General features: G+C 34.0%; 1 long non-coding RNA gene across 1 annotated transcript; it reads left to right on the top strand.

Annotated features, from left to right (window-relative positions):
- Positions 1-8,995: 8,995 nt before the first annotated feature.
- On the top strand, positions 8,996-14,029 carry LOC124900054. Its single transcript, XR_007057641.1, has 2 exons — positions 8,996-9,281; positions 9,593-14,029. It is a non-coding gene; the product is annotated as an uncharacterized LOC124900054 (long non-coding RNA).
- The last annotated feature ends 4,585 nt before the right edge of the window (positions 14,030-18,614 follow it).

Raw genomic sequence — 18,614 nt, 5'->3', positions numbered from 1 at the left:
CTTGATTATCTCTTTCTTTACCAGCTCGTGTATAGAAGGATTCAACCAATGTTGGTGCTCAATGTTGGGTGCACAATTTGGTTCAAGATGTATCATATGAGTACAAATATTGGGTAGAATACCCACAATGTCTGTAATAGTCAATCCATGACCATATTGAACCTCTTCAATATTGATATCAATGCTTTAACCTTTGTATCTAATAAATCAGTCACAATAATAATCGGTAAGGTATTGTCGTCTCCATAAAATACATAACGCTAGTGAGATGGGAGGGCCTTCAATTCAAAGATTATTTTTTTAGAGTATAAGTATAAGAACCTATACCATATAATGTGATAACCATCTTATCATACTCGATAATTCCATCATTATTAACGTTCATGATAACCACTGCTAATGCCTCAACCCTAAGTCTTTCTTCAATGGGCTTAGTTACTGCATCATCATCAACAGTATCAATCATAGACACCAATCTCATATTATTTGGATACCGCATAAACTGATACATATTAAAAGTAACTTGCTCATTATTGAGTCTAAACTTTATTTTCCCCATCTCTATGTCAACCAAGGCCTTACGCATAGCTAAAAAGGGCCTGCCCAAGATAATAGGGACTTTGAAGTCCACCTCACAGTCAAGGATCATGAGATTAGCTGGAAATATGAAGGATGCAAACTTTCCAAAAATATCACACAATATACCAACTGATTTCTTCACAGTCTGGTCAACCATCAATAACATTATGGATATAGGTTGGGTGATCCCAACCCCAACTACTTATACACCACCAACGACATCAGATTAATACTAGCTTCCAAATTATATAAAGTTTGAGAGAAGTTGAAGAACCCAATGATACATAGAATAGTAAATGCTCTGGGGTTCTTCTTTTTCTCAACTAATGATCGGGAAGCAACAACACTACATGGTGCACATTATCAGTAGGCTCAAAACTCACCGTTTGCTTCTTAGTGACCAAATCCTTTATAAACTTAGCGTAACCAGACATCTGCTCTAGAGCTTCTAAAAGAGGCATATTAACAATCAGATCCTTCAATATCTACAAGAATTTTTTATACTTTCCTTCCCCTTACTCCTTCTTCAATCTCAGAGAAAAAAGAGGAGGAGTTCGTAGAATGTTCTTCAATGTAGGCTTAACCTTCTTCCTCTTTTCTTTATCCTTCTCAATATTTTTATCAACACTTATTAATTTTTGTGATGAGTCACCATTAGTCACCAAATTTTCAAATTTTACTTTAGGTGATTCATCAATATCAACAATATTATCCCTAACTTCATTAGCTACAGGCATGGGAGGATCAATGGTTACCTTACCACTATGAGTGCTGATGGCCAAACAGTGACTATTATTCTTAGGATTCAATATAGTATTACCCCAAAAGGTGCCTGACTGACACTGATTAGAGGTCACTGACATCTAACCAAATTGCTACTAAAGTTGCTTGATTGCAGTAGTATGCTGATTCCACTTTCTAGGTCAAACCTGAAATGTTGACCTTAATCTCCTTAAGGCAACTCTCTTGATTCTCTAAACCCTTAAACTTTTTGGTAAGTAATGCTTCCATCCTCGAGTTGGAATCTCGATTTCTCGATATAACATATGCAATTATAATCATCCTTATTCCTCTAGTGACCGTCTCTCTCTATATTGATCCCAATATTGGTCCCCATAATAGTTTTAACCTTAGTTTTCTTACCTCGAGTTCCAAGTGTTTTGACCAGACACTTGGCCCTTGGCTTAAAAATCCACCAACTCTCTATCTAGATACTTTGCCTCTTTATCAATATCAGAATTATATAACCTAGGAGATTTACCTTGTGAGCCAATAACATTACCTTTTCAACATTCATCGTAGTGAATTACTTTGTCAGTAACCTAATCTCTGTCCTCATCTGTACAACTTCTTGTGTTATTATATCATCTATGATTCTTTGCTCCCTGGAAGCACCAATAGCATAGAACTAGTGCCTTTGTCTTCCTCCAGAGTATGTAAACCCCGATTGGTAATTGAGACCCGATCTAAGATTTCTGAAGCTACCACCAATTAGAAGCTCATGAATGCTCCATTAGTAATAGTGTCTAAAACAGCTTTGGAACTAATATTTAAGTCTCGATAGAATATTTCAAGAAAATTTCACCCAAAAATTCTATGATTTGGCACCATCATTAACTTCTTCTTGTATTTCATCCATGCCTCATACATTGGTTTAGAATACAGTTGCCTAAAATTATATATCTCATCCTTTAATTGCAGTATCCTCAAAGGCAGAAAAAAATTAGTCCAAAAAATTCTTTCACAACTCATTCCAAATGGTGATGAACCTACGAGATACTTCTCCAAGCCATAATATAGCTTCAACAAACAAAGCAAATGGGAACAACCTGAGTCTCAGTGCTTCCTGACACACCCCAGTAAAATTATATCAAGGGTAGATCGCCACAAAATTCATTATGTACATGTTGGTGACATCAGTCAGGAGTCCAGCAAATACATCTTTTAGATTCAATAACTTAATCATAGCACTAGTAATTTCAAACTTTATCACCTGTGGGATACTCAGGAGGAATTATGGCTCTTGTCTCGATAGGCTCAATATACCATAAGTCGTTCTCTGGATCATCATAACCTAGTAAATATTGATAATCCAGGAGCACTTGAGATCTATCTCTCCTACCTTTGACATGTTTTGCTTGATAATGTGTTTCTTGTCTCTATCTCTCCTCTTGAGCTGCACGATGGGCAGCCAGATTATCTCTTTTTCAATTTGCTTCCACTCGTGCAGTAGTTTACACAACCGTCTCCTGAACACCATGTAGAGGTGAGGGAGGAAATTCATGTAGATCATCTAGAAGCCCCCATAATGAGCTTCACGACCGTGTTCCAACATCCTATAACCTGTTATAGGATTCTTTATGGCTCTGCATCAAATGGGGTTAAGGTATTGCCTTGACTCTTAGTATTGCGAATACACCAATGTATGCCCTAAGAAAAATAGAAAAGTTAAAACCTACAACCTCAACAACTTCAGTCAATCAATTCGTAATCGTGTTCCCCGACAATGATGCCAAAATTTGATGTCGCCCAAACTATACCCTCCAAGAAGATACAATATAATAATGTCAAATTATAGTAACCCAATATAGTTGGGGTCAAACCCACAGGAAATAGGTCGAATCTATCTCACAAACTTGTTGAAGTAGCCAAAAATGTAGAAAAGTAAATGAGGGACTTTGTGGTAAATAGAAAGTAGTAACAAGCCTTGATTTCTTTTTCAATTGTAGCTAATCTGAGATGAACACTAGGACTGTGTTCCTCCTAGCTTCCTAACTCTATAGGTTTATCATGCTCAATCTAACTATCTTAGTGCCACACATGCAGAACCTGATAAGATAGGTATTACCAATCATCTTGTGAACACCTTGGTGAATTTCACTCTTCACCTTGTGAGTCTCAGAGTTTCATCTTTAAAACCTTTGTATTTGATTCCAGTTTAACTATTACCTTATGAGTGTTAAGTTAAATAAATGAGGGTTGGTAGCCTCGAATCACTGTTGTAGTATTCTATTCCCAATCTCAGTCTGTCTTGTGAAGATGATCTCAAATATAGTTGAGTACTTAACTTCTACAGTAGTTAAGGAAGAAAACAATTTGAAGAAGATCACAATGCATGCATAAATAATGATCTAGAAGAACCTCATGCTTCTCTTACTTTGTTATTCCACCAGGGTTCCCACAACTCTAGATAAGGTATTTAGCCTCTCATAGTTGCAAGAAATACCATGGAATTCATATAAGAAAGCATAGAAGTAATACCACAACAATTGAAGAATAAAACCCAACGATTCAAATTAATAATCAAGCAAACACCAAGAACAAAGAAATTCCAACATTAAAAGTCAATCTTTGAATCAAATATATGTTTCTAAATATAATAAGTGCGTAAAATGAATAAAAACATCAAAAGAGTACTTATAGGTAACATAAAACCCTAGAAATCTAAACCAAAATATATAGGGAAAACAAAGTCAGTGACCACAAACGAACCTATTGACTAGTCGTAAGTGGCACCTGCACTATGTAGGTTGTCATCATAAGTGCCAGGTTTCTTAAATGTTGTTGTACTCCATATATAAAGGCACCTACGAGGTGTAAGTGGTACTTACACTCATAGGTGATATTATCGTATGTATCAGGAAATCCTAATTTTTGCAGCTTCTCTGTACTTTACTTATCTGCAACTTGAACTGGTACTTACGATACCATAGGTTGTACCTATAAGCTGTAAGTTACCCTTCACAATTGGCAGAATCAATACTTCACTTTTAGCTTCTCTGAAGTTGTAAAATCTAAGACCTACGAGGCAACTTATGATGAGGTAAGTAGCACTTACTCCATGTAGGTGACCTCATAAGTGAGTTTTTTTTTTGGAGATTCAACTTCTTTTCTTCTATTGGGCTTCAATACCTAGTTTCCTACAAAATAGACACAAAACACATTATATCTACCAAGACGGATCTAAGTACTTGCATATTTTTAAAGTTTAAGCATTGAAAGTGCCATGAAACCACTACACATGAAAGGACCATACTAATCATCTTCGAATTATACTCCAAACTCTCAACGACCAGGAGTTGTTTGCCAAATTTTCTAAATGTTAATTCTGTCTTAGTGCAATAGCTTTTGGGGGGCTCAATGCTTCTAGTGAGGGGATTAAGGTTGATCCACAAAAGATTAAGGTAGTGAATAAATGGCCTAGACCTATGACTCTAATCGATATTAGGAGCTTTTTGGTTCTGGTGGGATACTATAGGAGATTAGTGAAAAGTTTTTCATTAATAACAGCTCTACTTACCAGGTTGACAGAGAAGAAGGTAAACTTCTAATAGAGCAAAGATTGTGAAATTAATTTTGAGAGGTCAAAAAAAAAATTGACTATTGCACCAGTTTTGACCCCTCCGAAAGGTACAAAGGAGTTATGTATTGAGATGTGTCCTGGTGGGACTTGTTGTGTGCTTATGTAGCATAGTAAAGTGGTAGCTTATGCATCCATACAACTGAAGGTTTGTGAGAAGAATTATCCCACCTATGATCCAGAGTTATTAGCCGTGGTATTTGCATTTACAATTTGATGTCACTATCTTTATGGGGTGCATGTTGACATTTTCACCGATTATAAAAACTTGAAGTATGTGTTCACTTAGAAAGAGCTGAATCTTAGGCAAAGACGGTGACTTGAAAAAATTATGACATGAGCCAACACTATCATCTAGGTAAACCTAATGTAGTTGTTGATGCTCTTAATAGGTTGTCTATGGGAATTCTTTCTCATATGGAGAAGAAAAAAAAGAATCTGGTTAAGGATATTCATCTACTTGCTAATTTAGGAGCCTACTCTAAGACTCCAAGGATGGAGGATTGATCATTCAAGAGGTAGATAAAACATCCTTATGTACCAAAATTAAGAAGAGGTAAGCTAATGATCCCATATTAATACAAATCGAAAAGAATATTGGACAACAAAAGGTTATGGCATTTGAAATCGGGGTGATGGTATGTTAAGGTATCAAGGGAGGTGATGTGTCTTAGATGTTGAAGGGTTATGAGAAAGAATATTAGTTGAAGCTCATATTTTTAGTTATGTCATCCATCCGGTTCTACTAAGATATATCATGACTTAAAGAAGATATGTTGGTGGAATAACATACAGAAAGATGTTGGTAACTCTGTAGCTAAGTGTTTGAATTGTCAGCAAGTTAAGGTTGAGTGCTTGATACCGGGTGGTACCTCCAAGGACATAGCTTTACCCATATAGAAGTGGGAAATAAATAGTATGAATATTCTTATCAATTTTCCATGATCCTAAAACCAGTATGATTCCATTTGGGTCATTACGGATAGGATAACTAAGTCCGCCCATTTTTTACCTATAAGGACTAATTATTTGAGAGAGGATTATGCAAAGTTATACATTCAAGAGATAGTTCAGTTGTATAAAGTCCTGTTGTCCATTATATAAGATTGAGGTATGCGGGTTTCTTATCAATTTTGGCAATGCTTTTAGAATGGTTTGGGTACCCAGGTGAACCTTAGCACTGGTTTCCACCCCCAAACGGATGGGCAAATAGAATGTACTATTTAGACTTTAAAGGATATGCTAAGGGCTTGCGTAATTGACTTTAAAGATAGTTGGTAGAAGGTTTAGGTCACCAGTTGGTTTGTATGAAGTAGGTGAATCCCAATTATTTAAAGTTGATCTTATACATGAAGCGATGAAATAAAGTAAAGGTTATTATAGAGATTTAGGACCACCCAAAGTCGTAAAAAATCCTATTCAATATGAGATGGACAGTTAGATTTAGAGGTTGATAATTGGTTATTTCTAAAAGTATCCCTATGAAAGTTTATGAGGTTCAAAACGAAGGAAAAACTCAGCCCTCGTTACATGGGTCCTTATCAAATTATGAGGAGGATTGGTAGTGTTGCATATGAGTTAGATTACCTACAAGCTTGGACATGTCTATGCTTAAGAAATATGTTGGAGATCATTCTCTTGCCATTCCTATTGAGGATATTGGTGTGAAAGACTCCTTGTCATACGAAGAGATGCCCATAGTGATTTTGGAATGACAAGTTTAGAAGTTGAGAAGAAAAAAGATAGCTTTGGTCAAAGTATTATGGAGAAATCAAAAGATAGAGAAACTACTAGGGAATCTATTGATGACATACATACTAGATATCGCTCACTATTCAAATCTTCAGACGAATCAATGTAATGTACTAATCTTAACCTTAGCCTCATTCTCATTTCATAATGTATTCCCTTAAATCATGAATAACGTGTTTCAGATTATTATTTGGGGAAGATGATTCCAAGCGAAGATAATGTAATAGCCCGAGTATTTTGATACGTGAATAGAGCTAAGAACGACCCCACAAGATTCATAGATTAATAAAAAACCATTTTTAGGTTGGGTTTGAATGGGTTGGGGGTAATATTAGATAAGGAAATGACCTATGCGACGCGAGGGAGACCCTGTGCAATATCCCTGCACCACAAGGGCCACCGCGAGAGACCACTTCTTTTCCCATACAGAGGGCCCATATTGCTATGGGTCTAGAACACAATGAGGGTCGCATCGTGTGGCCTCCTCCTCGCGATGAGGGTCGCGCCGCTAGGATTTTTTCTCACGATGGGGGTCGCGCTGTACTCTCACCCTTCATTCATCGATGGAATGTCATGTTAATGTTATTTTGAGGGTGTTAGGGTTTTTTACACCTTTAAGTTCACTCAATACAATATTAAAACCCTAAAAATGACCCTATCACTCAAAAGTCACTTTGGAATCATCCTTACAGCAATAGAGGAGAAAACCATCTAGGGTTCAAAGTTCCTAAGTCCAAAGGATCAAACTACGTCAAATTCTCTCAACTAAAAGGTATGTAGAACGATATTAATACTCATGGGCTTAATTATGGTGTTTCTATAAGCTTTAAATTGTATTTAAGTGCATATTTTATGGATTCAAAGCATGAACTATGAATCCCCTATCATGATGAAACTATTTATTAACTAACGTTATGGATTATTCTAAAAGAGTTACTAAAAGCTTGAGTTCCAAATGCTTCTTTATCAAATTATGCATTGTAATTTTTACGTATTTCAAGGGGGGTGTTCTTGTATTTCAATGCTCTTATTTTCTTATGAAAATTGTATGTGATTGTGAAAGGAATGACCAACTAAGAGTTAAATCTTTAAAGGAAAATGTTTTGTTTAAACTTGTATGTCCCTTTCAAGTATAAGAACTCTAATTAGACATTGAATAATATTGGTGGTCAATAATACATTTTTGAATAAAGGTCTATGGAGATGATATGATATTGTATTATTGAATAAAGGTCTATGGAGATGATATGATATGATCTATACGACTTGCAAGTCTAGGTATGACGGTACCCTTTAGAGAATGCCCTTAAAAATAATGAGATAACTTTTAATAAGAATGAAGAATGATTTTAAGAGGTTAAAAATGGGATTAAAGAGGATTAGATGGTTAATTGAGAAGGTATGAGTTGAAAGAACCATTGTTTGAAACCGTATTTTGCTGATGAGGGAGTTATGCTGTCCTGAAATAGGGATAATCATGGTATACCTACCGTGTGATCTCATATACTAGTATAAAGAAACTCAATTCTTGAGTCAAACTTGGATTGGGGGCTTGGTCGTTGAGTTAATGTCGGACCCGTATAGCCCGTAGGTAATATGAATGTCGGGATGCCATCTGACTCAGAATTAAAGAAAAGAGTTGAGTCTATGCCTTTTAAGAGATTGTTTGAAGCTTTTAATTATTGACTTCTTTTTGTTAAACTATTTTCATAATGCTTGTTGACACCCAATTTTGGCTCTCCTTTTCATAAAATATTTCTTGATGCTTAAGATTCTTGAATATTTTTTCAATATATTTTCCTTATTTTTTACATTAATACTTTGAAAAATAATATTTTTCTTATCTTTGCATCTTATAAATTCGCTTGAAAATAATAAATAAATATACTTTAAATTATCATTTCACTATTTTTTTTTCTAAAATGAATAATAGTAGCGTATTAACATAATCCCTGCTATATAGTATCCCTGCTATATATGTTATATGTATGTATGTATATATATATGTATGTATATGTATACATATATATATATATATATGTACATGTTAAATTAATCGAACAAATAAGCATCGTTAAATTAGTCAAATGAAATCGACTGGGGAGAATTAGATTAAGTCATTTATCTATTTGGGCCAATTTTCTTAATTTATTTCAGCCCAAAAATCCTTTTTTTAACCTAAAAACTAAAACTAGCCCAAAACCCGTCCTGCCCCGGCCCAAACCAACCCCTGACCCGGCCCACCTTGTGACTACCCTTTTATCCGATGAAAAACAACGGCAACATCAGTAGTACAACACATCAACAACAAAACAACGACAACACCATCAAGAAACAATGTCGGTCAAAGCTCAGACCACCGGATACTTAAGAAATCCGGTGGTTTTTCACCTCTCTCTCGCCTGCCTCTCTATCACCTTCGCCCATCACTTCTTGTTGAAGCAGAGTAGAGCCCAAGGCTCTGCATTTTCTGGAAAAGATGGTAAAGCTCATGGACCTTCATGTTCTGAGGATGCTTAGCCCTTCAAACCAGTAGATTCAAGTGTAATAGCCTCCAATACGTCATTTTTCATTCAAATCAACTGAAAAGGTGACCTCTCCCTCCTTTATTTCTTTTCATCAATCAATCTTACTGATTTCTAAATGATCTGGCCTTTCCAAATGAAATTTAAATTTCAAAATTGTGGAAAATGTTAGAAGTTTCTCTAAGAAGTTAAGGCAGTCCAATTTTTCCTATAAAAAGAGGGCCTTGTTCACCCATTTAAGACATGGTTCAAAAGAGAGAAATTGAAAAAGATTTTTAAGTTTTATCTCACTCTCCGATTCACTGAGTTATCTATTTCCTTATTCCGATTTACTCACACTGCTCTCATCGTTACTTTTTGTCATTCGAATTCGGAGTCGTCGTTAGTGGTAGAATTGCTCTTTTCCTCGGCTTCCTAGTTCGCTGCTTCATACAAGGTAAATTCTATCCCATCTAATTACATTATGTTTAGTTTTGGTGATTCACTGATTGCTTGAATTTGTCATCTTGTTTGGCTGATTATGAGCATAAACATGAAATGAAAATGGCATCTGGTTATTGAATTTTGTTCACATTATGCGATGTATTTATGGAAGATGTTTTGTTCGTAATTTGGTCTAAATGAAACTAATGAACTCTGAGGGTATGAAAAAAGTACTGTTTTGTTTTACTGGTCATGAATGTGAACTCAAAGTGCTAGTTCTCACGTCATTAGAATTTACACATGTTTGACAGTACGTTGGTAGATTTACCTTTGATTAGCTTGAAACATACTCCTTAAAGTTGTACGTTCGTGATACATGTTTAGTGGACTATTTTGGGGTTATTTTGATGTCGGTTTGGCCATTTTGATGTGGTAGTGGTGACTTAAATATGTATACGTTTGGATAGTATATTTACAAAATATTGTCGGCCATTAATTTAGCTTGAGAATGGTCCTACAAGGCTTAAAATTTCAGGTATGCTTGGCGATCTGTCATGGAAAGCTTGGTGACTGTTTTTCTCTTTCTTGTTCTCTTCTCTTTTGTGTTGGTTTTGGACAGTGTATGGATGTTGATGTGCGTAGAATATAGTTTGAATCATGAACAACTCATAATACCTTTCACGATATTAAGGAAAATATCCATATGAATACATGATCTTTCTTTCTTAAGTTTTATGATGATATTGTTGACAGCTTTCTGGAAAGCAATTCTGAAGTTGTTCTTTCATCTTTTTTTCTATCTTTTAAAATTTATTTGGTTCAAGATAAGGCTGGTTTCCACCTAGATGCGAAATAATGTTAAAGTCCTCTTGATTCTTTGTTTTTTTTTTTGCTTTTTCTATGTTATATAGAAAAGATGAGTGTTTCATTTAATTAAAAATGTGTGTTGAAATAGTTCTTCTTGCCTTTAGTATGTATATTTTGATCGGAATGAATTATAAGCATTTACACAGGTTATAGTTGTTCTTTTCTATGAAGATTTTCTTTCTTCTTTGTTGTTCGTTTGTTCATTTAGATTTGAAACGATCCGCTCGGGATGACTCTACGAGTCGATCTCAGATAGGTCAAGTTTTGGACTGTAAGGGTTGTTTTTCTTGACATTATTAGAGGTTAAATTTGATGACTCGATTTCTTTCATAGTTTGATATTTTAGGAATTTGGCCATATCACGAATATGAGTTTTTTTTTAAAAAAGGGGCAGCATACGTTTTCGATGTAAAAATTGAATTTGTTGAACTGATGTTGCAATCTTTTCATGTATATGTTGCTGTAACAACTACAGTTTAACTAATATTCATGTTTTTACTTTCCTTTCCTTTTCTGTCATGACTTGAACATGGTCTTGGTGTATAACATTGATTAGAAATCACGTTAGAGAATTCTTTTACGGTTTTAAGTTCACCATCAATGCTTTGTTTGGATCAAAGAATGGATACTATGTGCATGATTGTAAGTTACATTACCTAGACTTATAATTTGAGTAACCTCCTTTGCAAGTTTGTGGTTTTTTTTTATGTAACTTGTAGTTTTGCAAGTCATTTTTGTCAACATTACTTTTTATTCATAGCTTGTCATCTAGGTATGTTTTATGAATATTTCATTTAGCTCGAAGTGACGTTTCTTTTGTATTAGGCGGGAAAAGGCGAAATTTGGTTTCTCACTTGAACTTATGTAGTTAAAAAGGACTTTGGAGAGAAAGGAGTTTCAAGATTAAATATTTGTCTCTCGTCTTCAATATTTCTAACCTTATTCGGATTCTCAAAATAACAGAGCCATTTGATTGTTCTATTTATCTTTGTTTAAACCCTTTCTTTTTTTTTTTTCTTTTTTTGAATGTGTATTTATAAAGTTGTGTTTGTCTATTTTGAAAAATAAAAACAGCACGTGGACTATATAGAAAGGATTGAGAAATTCCAAAGCAGAGTAATACTTTAGATTAGTCAAGTATGTAAGCACGGTATAATTTAAGGTTCTGCTTATGCTTGTTCTACATAGTTTTCAAAAAAAAAAAATCAGCTTGTGGTATGTTATGATTTTTTGTAAGAGGAAAAGTTTATTTTGATTTTCTGAAGGAGAGGTGAACATTAATCATTATTCCTTTTTGATAATGTTGTGATAAGGATAAAAGGAAAGTTTTGTTTAGTCAATAAGCATGTATGGTGAAGTTTGGTCGAGATTATATGCGTAAGGTATATGTAAAGTGGTAGCATCATATCTTTGAATATATCACAGCTTCTAATCCTGCTATAAGTCATGATTTTTGTCTATTTGCATTTGGAAGAGTTTTTTTTTTCTAAAAAAGGAGGCTTAACTTGTCATTTTCAAAATGTCTATCAAGAAACTGTGTTGGATACATTCTCATGGTTGACTTGGACCCATCTTACAATTTAGCAAAAGTGTGTAAAAGTTTGGTTGAGTACTTTTCTCCTGGGCAAAATTGGGCAAAATAGCTCGGTAAACTCTTGTACTTGGTCTGTTTTGTAAAATGGATACTTCTACTTAACAATTTGTCATCTGAACCCTCAACTCAATGAAATAAAATAGCTTGGTAGACTCTTGTATACTTGGTCTGTTTTGTAAAATGGATACTTCTACTTAACAATTTGTTATCTGAATTCCTCAACTCAATGAAACTCAATATTGTAAGACCTTTGACCGTTGACCGGATCTATGTGGCATTAAAATAGGTGAGTAGGACGAAATGCGTGACTGCACGCGCCTGAGGTGCGAGTGAGGGTGTTTTTTTGATATTCTTACATTAAAACTATTTTAAAAAATTAAAAAAAAAAGAAGGAACAACAAGCCAGCCCCACCCCCTCCCACCCCACCCCACAAACCACCATTGCAGCATCTCATCATCTCCATTGAAAAAGAAAGAAAAAGCCAGCCTCTTCCTCTCTGTCGAAGGTTCCGGCATCTCATCATCCTCCTCCAGCATCCTCGTCGACAATTTCACCCCTAATAAAACTCCAAGCTCTTGTCTCTAACAAAATCCGGCTGCTGCAAAAACACCCACAATCGTCCTCTCCCCTCCGCCCCTCCCTCCAACCCCACCCCACCCCACAAACCACCATTGCAGCCCCTAAAAGCTCCCGTAATCATCCTCCCTCCGCCCTCCAATTGCGACGCCATTAAAGACCCTCACCTCCAAACTCCCCAATCGCCCTCCTCCGCTGCAATTGCCACCATTAAACCAAACAATTCAATAAAATACCCTCACAAAGACGCTCCAATACATACATCACTCGCATACAATGGAGAGAGATCCTCTCCATCATCATACAAACTATTTACACACACCCACACACTAATTCAGAAAAGATACACTACACATACATAGAAAACAAAAAGACAGAGAGACGGGAGAAAGAGTGAAAAATGGAGACAACTGAAACACAGGGAGTGGGAGGAGGCTGGTTCTTGATGGAGGTTTATAGCGGGTTCTGGCGAGTTCTTGCCGGAAGTCTTTCTCTCTTGTCGTTCCTTTATGTTTTTTGTGTTTCAGTTTTAAAAATGAAAATATTAATAATTAAAAAGGTGAATTTTAGATGAATTTTTTTTTAAAGGGTGAATTAAAAATGAAAAATTTAAAGAGTTGATTTTTTTTAATTTACTTTCTCAATTTAAATTTATTTAATATTTAATTTTTTATGTGGTATTTTGAAAATGACGTGGAATTTAATGTAATATTTAAAAATGATGTGGCAGCTGATGTGGCAGCTGGCGCGGGGAGATTGTGTTACACACACCAAAATAGGGTTTAAAATATTATTTTTTAATGGGTTTAAGGGTACAGATGACAAACATGTAAGTAGGAGGAGTATCACATTACAAAACAGACATACTACAAGGCCCATCTAACCATTTTGCGTATTTCCTATGAACATAAAATTTGTCTCTGACCTTTGCTTGGATATCCTGATTGAGAGATTTACATATAATTATATTGTTTTTAAGACATTAAATGCCCATTTAGCTAAATACTTGCTTAATTGGCTCACCAGATTTGATGCTTGTTCACTCCACTTTTTTTTAAAAAATAATTTTTAGATTAGCTTCTAATCCTTTTCTTTCTTATTTCACATGTGAACTTGGGAGCGCATTTGGAGTCTTATGGCTTGACTCCATATCTGTCCAAATCAGAGAAGCAACAATAGATGCATCACGTATTTTCGTCTAGCAGCCTAGTGCCTCTTTCCCTTCCTAAACTTTTGTTTTACTTTGAATATTTACACGTGTATATCTTTAAAATTATTGCATATTTTCTTTTGGAACTTACGTCTGTTTGGAAATTGTTTAACTCTTTTTAAAGGAATAGCAAATTTTTCATTCATTTTTTTGCCTCTTAGATGTTAAATTTAGCATTATCGCTAGATTTAGGTGTTAGAAGGCTAAAATTTGATAGGTAAACCTATCTTTTAGAATAAATGGCTCTATCTTTAGAATTAAAGTTAGTTTCTCATTAGTTACTAATGTCGAACACTACAGGGAAAATATTTATTACTTGAGAATTTTTATAGGGATAATGTGGTAAAATTTTCAAGTAATTTGATTACCTGCGGATTTTCTTACCAATTAGAATCCAAAGGAAATTCCTTTGTAGGCAATTATTAACTGCGGATTTATAAAATTTCTAGGTAAAATTTAGTTGCGAAAATAAATCTGCAAGTAATTATTACCTGTGAATTTATAAAATTCCTAGGTAATTTAGTTGCGGAAATAAATCTGCAGGTACGTTATTTGTGATTAATTATCAAAATTTTGCATGAATTTTTGGTAAAATTTTATAAAAAGGGATTTTACCTGCGGATTTTCACAAAAAAAATCATAAATTATTCCCTAGGAAGATTTTCAAGTAAATTTGAAGGAAATTATTTCTAATTAACAAAAGAAAATTTCTTGCGGATATTTTTGAAACTATTTCGCAAGAAAATTCGTATGAAATGCCTCAAGTAAATCCGCAAGAACAAATTTTCTCAAAAAAAAAAAAATTTAGAGCTGAAAATTCCTAATTAACAAAAGAAAATTTCTTGCGGATATTTATGAAACTATTTCGCGAGAAAATTCGTATGAAATGCCCCAAGTAAATCTGCAAGAACAAATTTTCTCTAAAAAAAATTCATAAGTATTTAGCATGTACATCCCCATGGAAATTCCCAAGTAATAATTCACCCGTAAATTATAAAAACATTTCATAATTAGTCAAAAATCAATTCAAAACCTTCAATAATTCTAAAAAAAACATCATTCAATACAAGTGTAATATAGACCATTACAAGTAACAAAAAGACATAATTTATAACATCCACATTAATAATGTATGATTCTTAAATGGTCCAAAACAAAATATTTCAAATTTGAATCACCAATAAAACTATCAACCATCAGGGTCAGAATCACTTTCATTCTCATAAGCTTGGTTGTCTTCTTGAGATGAGTGTTCATCATTTGAAGATGATTTTTTGTATACATGCTTCATCAACAAGTTCAATTCCTTTCTCATCCTCCTTCCACAATTGATGAACTTTGAGTTGTTAATATTTCTCATTTCTTTCTTTCAAACTCATTCTACATAAGAATATGTTAATTCAAGCCATAAAAAGTGCTAAAAATATATTATTAGTACATATTTCAAGTGACTATACTTAACCATTTTTAAGTCACAAGTTTGCAATTTCAAGTAACTATACTTAATCATTTTCAAGTCACTACACTTGATAATTTTCAAATAACCTGTTCATATTTTAAGTCACTAGTACACATTTCAAGTCTCTACACTCAAACCATTTGCAAATAGCTAATTGAAATTTCAAGTCACGATACTTAACCATTTTCAGGTCACTCCAATTGATCATTTTCAAGTAACTAATTCACATTTCAAGTCACTACACTTAACTATTTTCAAGTCACTAGTACACATTTCAAGTCAGTACACTTGATCATTTTCAAATAATTAATTCACATTTCAAGTCACTATACTTGGCCATTTTCAAATAACTACTTCACATTTCAAATAATTATACTTAACTATTTTCAAGTAACTACTTCACATTTCGAATAACTATACTTAATCATTTTCAAGTCACTACACTTAATCATTCATTTCAAGTCACTATACTTAACCACTTTTAAGTAAATACAATTAACATTTTCAAGTCACCAGTACACATTTCAAGTCACTACACTTAATTGTAGTTACTTGAAAATGGTTAACTATTTGCAATTCACTAATACACATTTCAAGTCACTACACTTAATCATTTTAAAGTCACTAGTATACATTTCAAGATACTACATATTTAATTATTTTCAAGTCACAAGTTCACATTTCAAGTAACTACACTTAACCATTTTCTAGTCACAAGTACACATTTCAAGTCAATACGCTTAACCATTTTAAAGTCACAAGTATACATTTCAACTAACTACATTTAATCATTTTCAAGTCACAAGTTCACAATTTCAAATGACTACACTTAACCATTTTAAAGTCACTAGTATACTTTTCAAGTTACTATACTAAACCATTTTAAAGGTACAAGTATACATTTCAAGTAACTACACTTAATCATTGTCAAGTCACAAGTTCACAATTCCAAATGACTACACTTAACCATTTTCAAGTAACTAATTCACATTTCAAGTAACTACACTTAATCATTTTCAAGTCACTACTATATACTTCATGTCACTACACTTAACCATTTTCAAATAACTAATTTACATTGCAAGTCACTACACTTACAGCATTTTCAAGTCACTAATGCACATTTCAAATCACTACACTTGACTATTTTCAATTAATGAATTTACATTTCAAGTCACTATACTTGATCATTTTCAAGTAACTATATATCTATGCAACATTCCATCAAAACAAACTTAAACATAATTTTCAAGTACCTAAATTCAAAACACAAGTCACTAATTCATAATTTAAGTAACTACACTTAAATAATTTTTAAGTCCCTAATTCATTTCACAAGTTACTAATTCACCTTTCAAGTACCTACACTTGCACATTCTCAAGTCACTAATTCACTCTTCAGGTGACCACACTTTAGTAAATTCAAAACATAAGATCACCTTTCAAGTACCTACACTTACACATTTTTAAGTCGCTAATTCACTTATCAAGTGACCATACGTTACTAAATTCATCCTGCTTGGAGTTGTTCTTCGGTCCAGCGAATAGCAATTGTGTGCCAACACCTCCTTTGCATGACGATGATCGTAGTGATTGTTAATATCACTTAAGAAAGTGGCTTTTTTCTTATCAATTCTTTATATATCAGTATAATTCATAGTGATGTACATTTTACGTTTCTATTGTCTCACCATCTATTTTAAAGGGATGGAAGACTAGGAAAGTTCAATAGTTTTGTATGTAGAACTCTCAAGTGAGCAGTTTCATGAACAAATGTTTTATCTTGAAACTTGCATGCATATCCTAGAATCTAATGTGAAAAAACAACCCTTAGAATTTGAAATATCTAGGCATTTTGGTTGCATTTAGTATTAGAATTGGAGGGCAAATTGTAGTCTCTGTTTGATGACTCTTACAATCAATTTAATGATTGGAGTTGAAAAAAAAAACTAATTAACATATAAATCACTAAATAAACTAACAAACCTCCTTAAGTAAATTCAACAAACACCAAATCTTAATCCCAACTAATCCTAAAACTTTCTAAATCCACACTAAAAGGACTAAAATCTTAATTTAAAAAATTGGATCCCAAACCAAGAAACTCAAATTATCTAAATCTTTCACTAATCTTTATACTAATAACATACATACAAATCTCTAAACAAACTAATAATCCCAACTAGTCCTTAAAATTCTATAAATCTCACTCTAAAACAAGTACTAAACTTTAAATCTCAATTAAATAAAAACATTTATTAATCAATTTTTTTTAAAAAAAGTAAGAGCCATACCTTTTTACATGTAAGAGGAGAAGAAAGAAAGTAAACACAATCAGTGTTTCTCTTCATAGCTTCTGCTATAGCTGACATCGTAGAAAAAGATGGCAGCTGAGTTTGCTTCTGCGGTGTGGGGTACACCATGTTTGATACCAACAAAACCCTAATTAACAAGTAGATCGTATAAAAAGAAGAGAAAGAGGAAGAAGAAGAAGAAGAAGAAGAAGAAGAAGAAGAAGAAGAAGAAGAAGAAGAAGAAGAAGAAGAGGAAGAGGAAGAGGAAGAGAAAGAGGAAGAGAAAGAGGAAGAGGAAGAGGAAGAGGAAGAAGAGAAAGAGGAAGAGGAAGAAGAGCAAGATGAAGAGGAAGAAGAAGAAGAGGAGGAAGAAGAAGAAGAAGAAGAAGAGGAGGAGGAAGAAGAAGAAGAAGAAGAAGAAGAAGAAGAAGAAGAAGAAGAAGAGGAAGGAGAAAAAGAAGAAGAGAGAGAAGAAGAGGAGGAGGAAGAAGAGGAGGAAGAAGAAGAAGAAGAAGAAGAAGAAGAAGAAGAAGAAGAAGAAGAAGAAGAAGAAGAAGAAAAGGAAAAAGAAGAAGAGGAAGAAGAAGAGAAAAAGGAAGAAGAAGAAGAAGAGGAAGAGGAAGAAGAAGAAGAGGAAGAGGAAGAGCAAGAAGAAAAAGAGGAAGAGGAAGAAGAGGAAGAAGAGAAAGAAGAAGAGAAAGAAGCAGAGGAAGAGGAGGAAGAAAAAAGAGGAAGAAGAAGAAGAAAAAGAGGAAGAAGAGGAATAGGAAGAAGAGGAAGAGGAAGAGGAAGAGGAAGAGGAGGAAGAGGAAAAAGAGGAAGGAGAAGAGGAAGAGGAAGAAGAAGAAGAAGAAGAAGAAGAAGAAGAAGAGGAGGACGAAGAAGAGGAGAAAGAAGATGAGGAAGAAGAGGAAGAAGAAGAGAAGGAAGAAGAGGAAGAGGAGGAGGAAGAAGAAGAAGAAGAAGAAGAAGAA

The sequence above is a fragment of the Capsicum annuum genome, chromosome 7 (assembly GCF_002878395.1).
Source record: "Capsicum annuum cultivar UCD-10X-F1 chromosome 7, UCD10Xv1.1, whole genome shotgun sequence".
In the NCBI taxonomy this organism is placed as follows: domain Eukaryota; kingdom Viridiplantae; phylum Streptophyta; class Magnoliopsida; order Solanales; family Solanaceae; genus Capsicum; species Capsicum annuum.
This window is presented reverse-complemented; position numbering and strand designations above follow the sequence as displayed.